Here is a 12003-nt window from a genome sequence, read left to right on the forward strand (position 1 = left end):
AAATCCCAAATTGAAAACGATATTGATACAATATTTAGCTATTAACCGGTGTATACGGCAGTACACAATGTAGAATATACTAAATTTCATTTTTGGAAGAAATAAAAATTACTCTATAACTTTGAATAAAATTTATATTTAATGCACTAAAATATTGTTTTAAACGAAATAGTTTACTTTCGTAATTTTAAATATACACAAATTCATGTTGTTTCGTATAAAGGAAAAATCAAGCTTTGACTAACAAAACTATAATTATTTATGTTTCGGATCAGGAATCGTAAACGAGCAAGTGAGATTTTTATCGGCAAAGCAAAACTTATAATTTGATAGCAAAGGAAGACTATTTTTTAAAGCTGTATAAACCTGCAATATCCTAGTGATTCGATATATGTATCAATATCTTGAATATAAAAATTGTTTTATTTAGGTATAAGATAAAAGTTTGAATATCTAAGCTTAAATGAAGAAAAAAAAAAAAAGAATTTAGTATATCAACTGAGGTTTTATTCCACGTTTTCATCTAATCGGTGACTCTACTTAATGTTTTCATCGAAGGTTGGAAATTTTAACCACTGTCCGATTTTATGATAATATTTTCACCTAATATTAATATTCGGATATTAATCCATCGTAACCAAGTCGTCCATAGTTCATTTACGCGACTAAAGCGCAAATGTCGTCACTATATTCAAAATGCCGCTGATTGGAAAATTAACGGTGTACACGGCAACCGATCAATATGCGTCCTGTACAAACCACTTTCAGATGGATGCAAACGAAATCAGAGTTAAACCTATACTGAAACGGTTCGGTGCAATCAAAACGCATAAACGCATAAACGCTTGTAATTTTAGTAGCTCATCGAAGTGATATGATTTACGGGAGACGTCATTTCGACGTATTTCGAATTTCATGCGGAAAATTACACGAGCCATTTACATTTCTCTGCCATTAACTTTTATCCACTTAGCAATATAAATGTATATCGAAATTCATTTTTTGCAAAGCTTTCCAAAGTTTCCAAGCTTTCTGTGTAGTATACCTATATCTATACGCGTCTATTTGACGCATTCGAAATGTGCGTAAACCTAGTGTTAAAGTTGTTATATTTTAAAATCAAACAAACGATCATCTCCAATCAATTTCCTTAATCCAACAGTTCTCGGGGAAATAAAGAATATCTAAGTTTTTCAAGTTGGAACTAGATGAACAATCGGAGACAGATACGGCAATCCAATTTACACGTTTTGCATCGTTTTGATAAATAGTTACACGAGATATCTCCTCCACAGTGTCACCCGAGGAATATTATCTCGACCATTTATTAAATATTTCAGCCATAGAAACGAAAGAGTTAAGTAAATACCTGAGCTGCTGTAATTAAAAACTGTAACTGAAAAAGAAAATCGTACAATCTGTGTAACCTAACCCCTCCCTATCTCATAGGTACTATATCTTAAAGGAAAAGCTTCTTATCGCTAAAATTTACTCGAAGATGTAATTTAATTTAACAGGAATAAAAAAGTGAAACACAGCGCACAGATTAGTTGATGACACTTTTGTCACGACATTACGACTGTTCAAAATTCTACAGATATTATCAATATATACATAAACAAGTATACACATATACGTAAATATTTCTGTTTTTTATAAAGATAAGGCTCATAACCGCCAGAAATAAAATTTGAATCAAAAATGTTATCCAAATAACATTTTCTAAAGTAAATATCTACAACAAATATTGCAAGAATTATCCGGTTCTAAAATTGTTTGTTCGCTGATATTTCAAGTAGCGCACGCTTTAAATTCTTCCTCCATTTCAGCAGATCTCGAATTTAATTTATTACGAATACAGAGCTTTATCGAAGTGTTGCTTCCTGACCTAAATAATATAATCAACCATAAGGAAACCTTAAAGGAATTTAATAAAACAAAGTCGTAAGAAAAATTAAACAAGTTACCTACCTATTATTGGCATAGACATGATACTTGATACTTAAAACAATTCATGGTAATTATTTAGAAAGCTGCCGCCGCCTTGAATTTTTATGCTTTTTTAATATATTGTCGGGCTCATGATTCTAAACAACTTTTTCCTGCACGTATAACCGCTGCTCGGTCTTAATATCCGAGACATTTGCAAAAATCTGTCGATATTACAGTGAATTGTACCTGTTGCACGATTATGCGCCCGAGACAACGTATGCTGATTGTCGACCGCTGTGAAGTCTAATCCAATAAAATAACAGCTAACCCAAACCTAATTCTCATCTTTTGTTTATAGTTTATATGTATAGGTTAGAATTAGGTATCATTTTATCAGGCCATTTTATCACCAATGAGATATAAGACTTTACCAAATGTCCTTCAGGGCAAATTGTAAACACCAAAATAAAATAAAATAAAAAGAAAAAAAAAAAGAAAATATCTTGAAAACTACAAGAGTCCGGCAGTAAAAAGTTGTTAAAAATGTTGATTTCTACAACATATGAAAAAATTATGGAAATCCAAAACAGCAGCGTTCTAAATAATTACACAATTTTCTATATAAATTCTACTTTTCTTAATTACATTCCCAAAAATATCAATTTGCATAAAAATCCAGAATCTAGTAATAAATAATTTCTTGCTTAAGTATTCTTGTGATCTGTACAAAATATATGTATACTTGTACTAGGTATCTTGTAATTTTTATATATTTTTTCAGATTCGCTTCAAACTTCACCAATATAAAAATAATAGTCGAATCTCATAACAGTTTTAACGGAATTTCAAAATGTTTCGTACAACACGCATAATATGTAATATCAAAAAATATGTGCATGACTGTTCAAATGTTTTCGTGCGTCTGTGCATAAATAAGCAAAAAAAGAAAAAGCGAGGGAAGGAAAACTAACAAAGATTAACTTCGCCATCTCGATCTAATCCCATAATAATGTAGGGTCGACTAATGAGAAATGGGTTTATCCTATAATCACGAAGCCGACCCATGAAATATTGAGCGATAAGATATGTTGGATAGACATCCTATGGTGAAACGTTAGTATTCCTTTCACTAGAGTGGTTCTCAAAGATTAAAAGATGATTGTAGCCAGGTCTGATAGTCGGAGAACGGTTTTTACACGGTCGAAACCCTCGTCCTCTGATAATACACTTTTACTGTGACGCAATCCACCTGCTACGTACATTTATCGAGGGAACGCGAAATGCGAGCGACAGTATAAAGTACAAGAAGCAGACTTACCGTCCATGTGTCGATGCTTTTGTTTGAGGACGATCTTTCCCAGATAGCAGACGTTACTCCTCGCAAAAGATATACCAATTTCGTTCACAGTCCTCATGTTCGTTCGGTAAACACTGACAACAAAAAGGAAAATTTCATGTTAAATAGAAAGAATATAGTATTACGAACATTAATACGAACGTGACTTCTTCGACGCTTTTAGAATTTCGAGATCACACATCAGACTATATTGGCATTTCTATGCATTGTATGATTTTGTTGGGAAAATCAGAAACATACAACATTTTTCTGTATATTCTGTAAATCTAAGAGACTCTTTTTGTTAAAATGTTCTTCCATTGAAAAAGATTTTTATTTTATAGAATTTAGAAAAGTTTATGTAATTTCAGAAAACGAATAAAAATAAGTTTACATAAATCAATAATTTGAATATTGTTTACTTCCTCTTTTTACATAGAATTAATAGTAAAACTATTGTTAATATTCTCCTGTGTGAATTTTTTTCAATTTAAATTATCCTTTAAATAGAATATTTTTTTGCATTTATGCAACAGTTAAAAAAGATTATGAACTTAAAGACACCTTGTAAAAACTTCAAATTAATTTTCAAACTAAAGGTTTAATATATCTCCATTTACGATTTGAAATTTAAGATAATACCACAACTATCTTTGTTAAAAGCACCACATGAAGCCTTTTATAGAAAGAAACTGAAACTAACAGTTCAACATAAGATCATAATTTATCAACTATTTCCTCTGATTTAATTTGCTTAATTTTCGACATTGAAATAGATGCTTTTCTTTTACTGTTATATAAGTTCTTAAAATATACAAACGAAAAGTCTTGTAAATATTTCAAAATTTCACGTAATGCAATATACTTTCATTCGAAAATTTCGTTTTCTTAACTTAGAAGTTAAAAACTGTATTTTTTGTCTTATGTCGTAGTTCTAAGTACTTAAGTTCGAGCCCTAGTTTATCGTACTTTAAAATGGCAGATCCCAAGAGCATAGCACAATGAAAAATAGTCTTAAAGTTATATGCTCCTGAGAATCATGTAATTTCAACACGTTCCTTATATTGAATAATAGCTATTAATGGTAATAACTATTGCTAATTGTAATTAGTCCGTTTGTAGCATGTAACCAATTGCATATATATGTAGAAGATGAAAGGACACCGGGCCTTCCCCTTGGAATTCTTTGGAAAATTTCCCAACACTATCTTTATAAATTAAACTGATCATCATAAATCTGTAGTCATCAGAAATCTTTATAAATTAAACTGATCTTTATAAATCTTTAGTCCTTATAAATCTTTGTGAATTAAACCGATTATAATCGTCCGAGATTTGCGATAATGAGCTTGGGCTCGAGGCGACCACTAGTCGCCGAACGTAGCCGCGGTCACGGGATGAACGTTTTACCTAACAGAGGTATAGAATTGCATAGATCTCCTTAAAAAGAAACAGTTGTACCGACATCCAACAGTAAACATTCCAACCGTCTTTGCCCCGTGGCTCGCCACACACAGACCCAATTATTCCCGCAACATGATTGCCAGATGTCGATGCATCATTCACAGTATATATTCAGCTAGCCTGAGGACCCGCTATAAATTTTAGGATTTAATTGACTAAGGTCCTTCAAATTGACAAACAGTCTTTATCCTAACAGTCCGGAAGATACGGCAGATCTGCTTTCCTCACGAACGACGTTTCCCGCTAGCAACTTTCTTTCAATGGCGGCTAGCATCTTTCTCTAACCACCAACATAGAAATTTCTGTTTTAATTAACAGATTATTTGCGACCAACTCTTATATAGAATTTTAAGTAAATACATAGAAATTAACCAATTAACGGCAACGTCCATTTCCCTCACTTTCTGAACGAGGGTTGTCCTCGACGAATCCGATCATCTCGTGCCCTGAGACACACTCCATCATAGTTTTTCTCTGTAGCATCACTGTGATGGAGAGGAACATTCTCGTGCGATCTCATCAGCGAGTAAAACAACGTCCTTACGATCAGTGGATATTTCACGTTTTTAGCAAACAGTCCGACTTAGACTATGGAAGAAAGTATATTCGTTATCCCGTTAACCGCGGATTCGTTATTGAACCTAAGAACATTGTTGATAGTATCTCGAATATCTAACTATCACGGTTACTTGTTAAATTCTGTGATCTTGTTTTTTATGTTACAAATATTTCAATTTATATTTTGTAGACTTACCATCTTTTCCAGTTGGCAACCAAATTCCTTGATTTATAATGAACGATGGATTTTAAGCCTGTATTATTGCCGAGAACTAGTATTGGTTCGGGTTGACTTCCATTTGCTATGGACGACTCCATTTTTTTATAAGCAATGATTGCTACAATGTCTTGTTGAAATTCGATGTGAACGAGAAATAGTCTGTAAATGAATTTAAACACATAATTAATATATAAAATACAATTGTGCGAGGTATCATAAATTTAATTACAAAATATATAACTCCTTCACCTGTGATATGACCTAGTTGTAAGATCATTTGTAGTTAATTCTATGCAACCACCACCTCTGAAAGAGAACTCGCTGCAAAATTCGAAGCTATTTACATATAGCATTGGCATTTTATTTTCAATATTTACAACATTTTTTAATACTCGAACAACATTCTTTCTCGTTTCATAAACATAATGTATCGGTTCTTCTGAACACTCATTTCGATCGTTTTCACTTTTCGGTTCTGGAAGTTGAGGCGATGATGTAAATTTCATGTGCGGTATAGGTACTGAAATTTGTGGATCTTGCAGGGATAAATTGTAAAATGGTTTGTGTTTAAATCTTTTTCCATCCCTTTCATATAGTGCCTGCATAAACTATGTGCATCTCAGTTATAATATATTCATGTGATAAATTCAGTTATTTTTTTTTTTTTTATATATGGTTTATTTTGGTTTTTACAATTTGTCATGAAGGACATTTGGTAAAGTGTTATATCTCATTGGTAATAAAAAAAATAAAATAAAAATAAATATAGCATGTGGGTGGCTACCCTCAGCAGGGTGCCAACTTCGTGTTTTCTAAGTTATATCTTTTATGATAAATTCAGTTTGTTAAAAATAATGTGTTTGTCAAAATTTGACATACCTGACCACAGCGATAATACATGCTACCACTGCCACGGCAAAATGATGTTTTGAATACTTCTTCTTCGTAGATAGATACATGAACATATAAATAAGGAAACAACTGTGCCCAAAATAGATCTTCTACTTCTTGGAATGTCTTAGATCCGAAAAATTCGTGAGTCCAACCTGGACCAAAAAGTGCAACAGAAAGTCCTTCGTGTCGTATTTTTTGTAAAGCCTGTAGATTATAATGGTTTAATGAAATATTAAACGATATTATATTATATGCTACAATAAAATAAGTAATATTGTAATTACATATGATGAATTAAATCCACCACCGCCAGGACAACCTCTACCCCAAACATCAACTCCTACATATATATCATGAATATCTCGACTGTGAGTTTTTGCTAGTGCCAAACTGTTTTTCAATTTTGATTTCGTCCAGTTATAATTCAAGTAAATGGCATCGCAGTTTAAAAAGAAATCTCTGAAACATTGTATTCAGAACATTAAATAAAATTTACAAACAGAAACAATTGTAAAAGTATAAGAGTGTAATAAGCTTACATGTTTTTACTGTTAAGCTCATTTTGCCAATTTAATTTTCCTTCATTGGTTACGCTATCGTACCATATAATTTCAGAATTTCTAATTGCTTCATGAATATTTTCTGTTAGATATTTTACAAAATAAATTAAATTATTAACTTGCTCACTTTTAATGGTATTTTCAATATTTAATAACCAGCCATCAAACTTATAAAATTTTGCAACAAGTATTAGTGCATCTGCAAATCTTCTTACTTCTTCATGAGATTCAAGTATAACATCCCAGATACCTTCTCTTTCCGTAATTACAGTACCAAGAACTTTTACACCATGATTATGTGCTGCATTAATCCATCCAAAAGGGGGCACAGTTATGAAATGATGACTAAAATACACAAAAGTGTCAATAACACTCCAGTGATAAAATAGGTAAGAATCATAAGATTCTGATCCATATATAAATCTGAAAAATCACGGGTATATTATGTATAATATATGAATTAATAAATATAGTGATTTCTATTACCTGTCTTCTAGGTAGCCACCTTTCATATCATGACAGAGCAACGTTTTCGGATGTACTTCTCTATCCAATTTTTCTAACCGCGTTCTTCCTGCGCTTATTTCTAAACCACTGTACACATAATCAGTTGAATCTCGTAGTTCTCCAATTTCTGGCCATGGTTTCAAGTTACCCACGTTATCGAATAATTCTTTTAAGTTTTTGAAAGGTTGTGACTCTGTAACTTCCGTCCTCATCTCTCTGAATTATACTGTTCCACAGATCACTTTCAAATAGTTTTTAATTCATTAACTCAAACAAAGGTTTCTCTTCTTATTTTGGTTCACCGGAAACTTGTATATACATGCGAAGCAGATAGTGTTCCCATCTAACAGAACTGGCATATCAAATTACGTCTCATGATATAATACCATTATCTACCAACTGCTAATGGGCAAAAAGATGTTCATTTCTCTATCAAACAAAGTATACAAAATAAAATTATGAATTTATAATGCTCCTACATCAATGTTTATATGATTGTTTCGACTTTGAAAGTAATATTCTTATTTACGCAAGTATATATTCTTTAATATTTTGCAAAAATTATACCGAAACAAACAATTTGGAATAAACATAACTAAGTAAATACTTTAACTTTTTTTTATATTTAATTAAATATTTTATTTGTTTTGAGTAGAATTTAACACCTAACCTTTACGTTTAAAATATTACTCTTTCTCATTCTCTCTTTCAATGTTATTTCTTCTGCTTCCGTTTTATGATATTTATGACATTTCTTAGTTCAGATATAAGTAACTTTTTCGTAATTTATAAAAAATGACACTCTTTTTAATTATCCTACACTATTAATCCATTACATGTAATTTAACTTTGTAATTTAACTTTTAGCAACTTAAGATATGTGCATGTACAGAGTAATTTTCTTCCTAAGAATAATCATTTGATATTACGATAATTCCAAAAACTTAAATTAATTTGCAAATAACGTAATGCACAGCCATACACAAGCCATACAAGTTATACTTATGTCCTTTAAGTCACCAGAAATAAATTTTAAATTTTATATTATATATTAATATATATTATAGGGAGAAGCACTATACAAAATAATAATGTTAAAGGCATACATGCAATTTATTAGTATAGATACTTACTATATGCAAAGCGTTCTCTTCAAAGATAATATGTCGGCTACCAAACGGTCGACGGCAACCGAACGCATTTCTGGTACTGATAATAATAGTATAGTTACAAGACAGTTGTGTATCTATGTCCAACTATAAAATTTGAAATTCGGTGCTTGGTCTCGCGGCATGTCGCATGTCTCATGAGGCATAAAATGTATCGTCTACGGTCTACTATGTGAATATATTAATAAACTTAACAAATTTGTTATTATTTTCTCTAGGTAATTTTTCTCCCTCAAGATTCCGAGGAAAGTACTGAACTGTTGACTCGTTACCAGTGTTGACAACATTTCATCATTTGTCACCTTTCCCACTTCATAGTCAGGTTTTTCAAACTAAGAGCGGCATATGGTACATTTGTATTGTACGTGCGAGAGGGAGGTAACGTATAGCACAACCACACACAAGTATGTATCCCCTTCATAGCATGTATGCGAGCGTTGTACGATGGCCTAGGACTCCGTTGAGAGAAAAGAGAGAAGCGCAGTGTGAAAATCTTATGCCCTAGATCTCTGGCGAGTATCACACGTGTAGAGCAATTACGTGAATATTAGAATAAAGTTCCTTATAATACCTCTCCAAGTCCTCTCCATATTTTAATAGCCGTAAATTGGCGCAGCAGCGCCAAAATTTGAAAGAATAAGGAAACACATATGTACGTATCTTTCTTTTGTGAGACAGAAGAGCTTTATTTTTCGGGTCTTCCAACGTTGCCGTCTGAAGCGTGCTTTCCATTTGCGACTAGCCACGCGATTATAAAATCCATTGCCGAATATTGCACAATTTTTATTCGTACTACCGCGATTAAGGATCGCGCGCGACTCTAAAATTGCGACTTACCTCGACAAGTCAGTCGCCTGCAACTACAAAGTATACGGAACATGTACGTGCTATTATATCCATCGTCAGAAGAATCGCGCGAGACCGAACGTCATTTTGCTGCTAGAAGTGTGGGCACTCCTCACTAAGGACGTCTTAATATATAACACTATTAACTTAAAGCACTATATAATATTATGTAGTTGTAAATTATAATATTATATACTATTATAGTATATACTATTATAATTTATAATACCGTCAATATAAATAATTAATATTATAGTGATAAAAAATGAGAAAAACCTAAAATTCAATTATTTTATTTATATTATTCAGCTTTTCCAAAGGTTTTTCGTTCAGTACTAATGGTTTCTCGACATAAAAGTTTACTATCCTTTTATGAGAAATGCAGATTGATTAACAGATTGATTAACGTGTTAAAAAATGGATGGTTCTATTAAAAAGAATATAGCTGATCTTTATTATAGGTGTCGCGCGTGATACTAGCCAGAAATGAAAAGAAGCTGAAAGACGTCCTTATTCCTTATCATTGTACATGCGTCGTGCAGCATCATCAAGTCGAGTTATCGTTACACGTGCGTGTTTCCTAAGAATCAATAAGAAGAATATCGGGATCCTTATCGCGAACCGAAACTATAACATACAGCCAAATTTACACCTTTTCACTTTGGATAATCTGTAAGTAATATACGTTTTACAACGGTTTGTAATATTTCTCAATTATACAATTTGAATTGCATTTGCTCCTAAGATGCTCAGCTGGTCTCTGACTCGATACAAAACGAGAGGAACGACCCTCCTACGACTGGTATGTATTCTGATTGTATAATATAATCGAATATAATCTGATTGTATTAGAAACAAATTCCTAATAGAAACGTTTTTGTATCATATGACTCGGAACGATTCAGATTAGATCATATTACTATATAATCTGTATAATCTAATCTACAAGACAAGCAATTTTATAACTTTATAAACGTCATATCGATTAAATAAAAAAAAACGGGATTTTTTCTTACATTTCCTTTGTATCTTAAAAATTATTTATCATACGTGAAAAAGTGTCAATAGAAGATTGTTGTTAATTCGTGCATTCGCGGGGATACGTGTCTCGGTTAGGCGCGAGCAGGGCGATCCCCTGATTTCTGTTAGGATAATAGGAGTGGTTGTGGTAAAATAACTGTCGTCTACAGTCATCTAATATAAGGAATTTATTGCCGTTTACAACACGTGGAACGTATACAGATAAGATTGGATTTCGTCGGACCTTACACTGTTTAACCCGAGAGTTGATGTTGTTAGCGCGTTGACTGTCGATACCGTGTTAGAATAGTAGACTTGACTACCCGATGAGTGTTGTAGCACTGACTTGATTCTCCGATGTGTAGAATAAACGTGATTTGACTCTACGTGGCGTCGTAGAGCAATGTTTGACCGAATGAGCGTAATGACTTGACTCTTCCGCGTTGTTGAAGAGTAGTGTACTTGACTGTTTGCGGAGTATAAGAACAGAGACTGACCCATCTCCTACTATTTAGGAGGAAAGCTCGGTGTGGGTGTACCCTTGCTGAACTAAGGACGCGGATTCGTTGTTCACACTTTTCGGTAGAATAATGAGGGTAACGATCCGCGATGCCCATTGGTTATAGCCGAAGTTAATAAACAAATCCGCGGAGAGAGGCTCCTGCAGATATGACTCATGGGTGTCCTTGGTCTTGGGAAAAATCAGCTGTTTAGCAGGGCACACCTGCTTTCCCCGTAATTAGCAAGAGGTGAAATAAACCTAATGACTGTTCAAATGACCATCCATAAACTGAAAATATTTGTATGAATCGAAGTTAAGCTGAAAAGATTCGGTTTATGCTGGTTCCTTGGGTTTCTTGCAGGTCAGTGTAACGAGGGGTAGGCCTTGGCGGCCAGACCGAAAGGGACGTCGCACGGACCGTCTCGCGCGACGTAACAATTGTAGATAATAAAATTATCTATAAAATGAGACTCGTTACGTAACGATAAGCTCAATTTTTATGCTATACATTAGTAAATGGTGCAAAGACTTTTTTCTTAAATCGTTTATGACGTTAGTTAAAATTGTCATACAATATTGAGGTTTTATGGTATCAGTCATATCAAAATAGGATACCAAATTTCAAATCGATTCGTTTGTTAGTTTTTGTAAAATTAATTAATTAATTTACGAAACGGGAAATTTTTAATTTGTAAGAAAATTATGTGAGTTTACCTTAGTTTATGCTCCGATCTTCTACGCTATGTAGAAGACTTACTCCTCTATTACTAACATTCAACAGATATAAGTATAGTTCAGTGATTCTTTCAGTCTATTAATGAATGTAACTATAATGAATGTAATCATAACATTGCGTACAAATTTTTCTGGAAACGGAATAAAATTAGTATTAACGTCGAATGTGTTATAAGATACTAGGAGGAATTTATACGACAAACAATTAATTTAATATATTTTTACAAATAATTAATTTATTTATATAGGTTATGTTGTTT

The 12003-nt window shown here is 32.7% G+C and overlaps 1 pseudogene; it reads right to left on the minus strand.

The window, feature by feature from the left end:
* Positions 1-2998: 2998 nt before the first annotated feature.
* Positions 2999-8065, minus strand: LOC132915763 (uncharacterized; annotated as a pseudogene).
* Between the last annotated feature and the right edge of the window lie 3938 nt (positions 8066-12003).

This window comes from Bombus pascuorum, unplaced genomic scaffold (genome assembly GCF_905332965.1).
Source record: "Bombus pascuorum unplaced genomic scaffold, iyBomPasc1.1, whole genome shotgun sequence".
In the NCBI taxonomy this organism is placed as follows: domain Eukaryota; kingdom Metazoa; phylum Arthropoda; class Insecta; order Hymenoptera; family Apidae; genus Bombus; species Bombus pascuorum.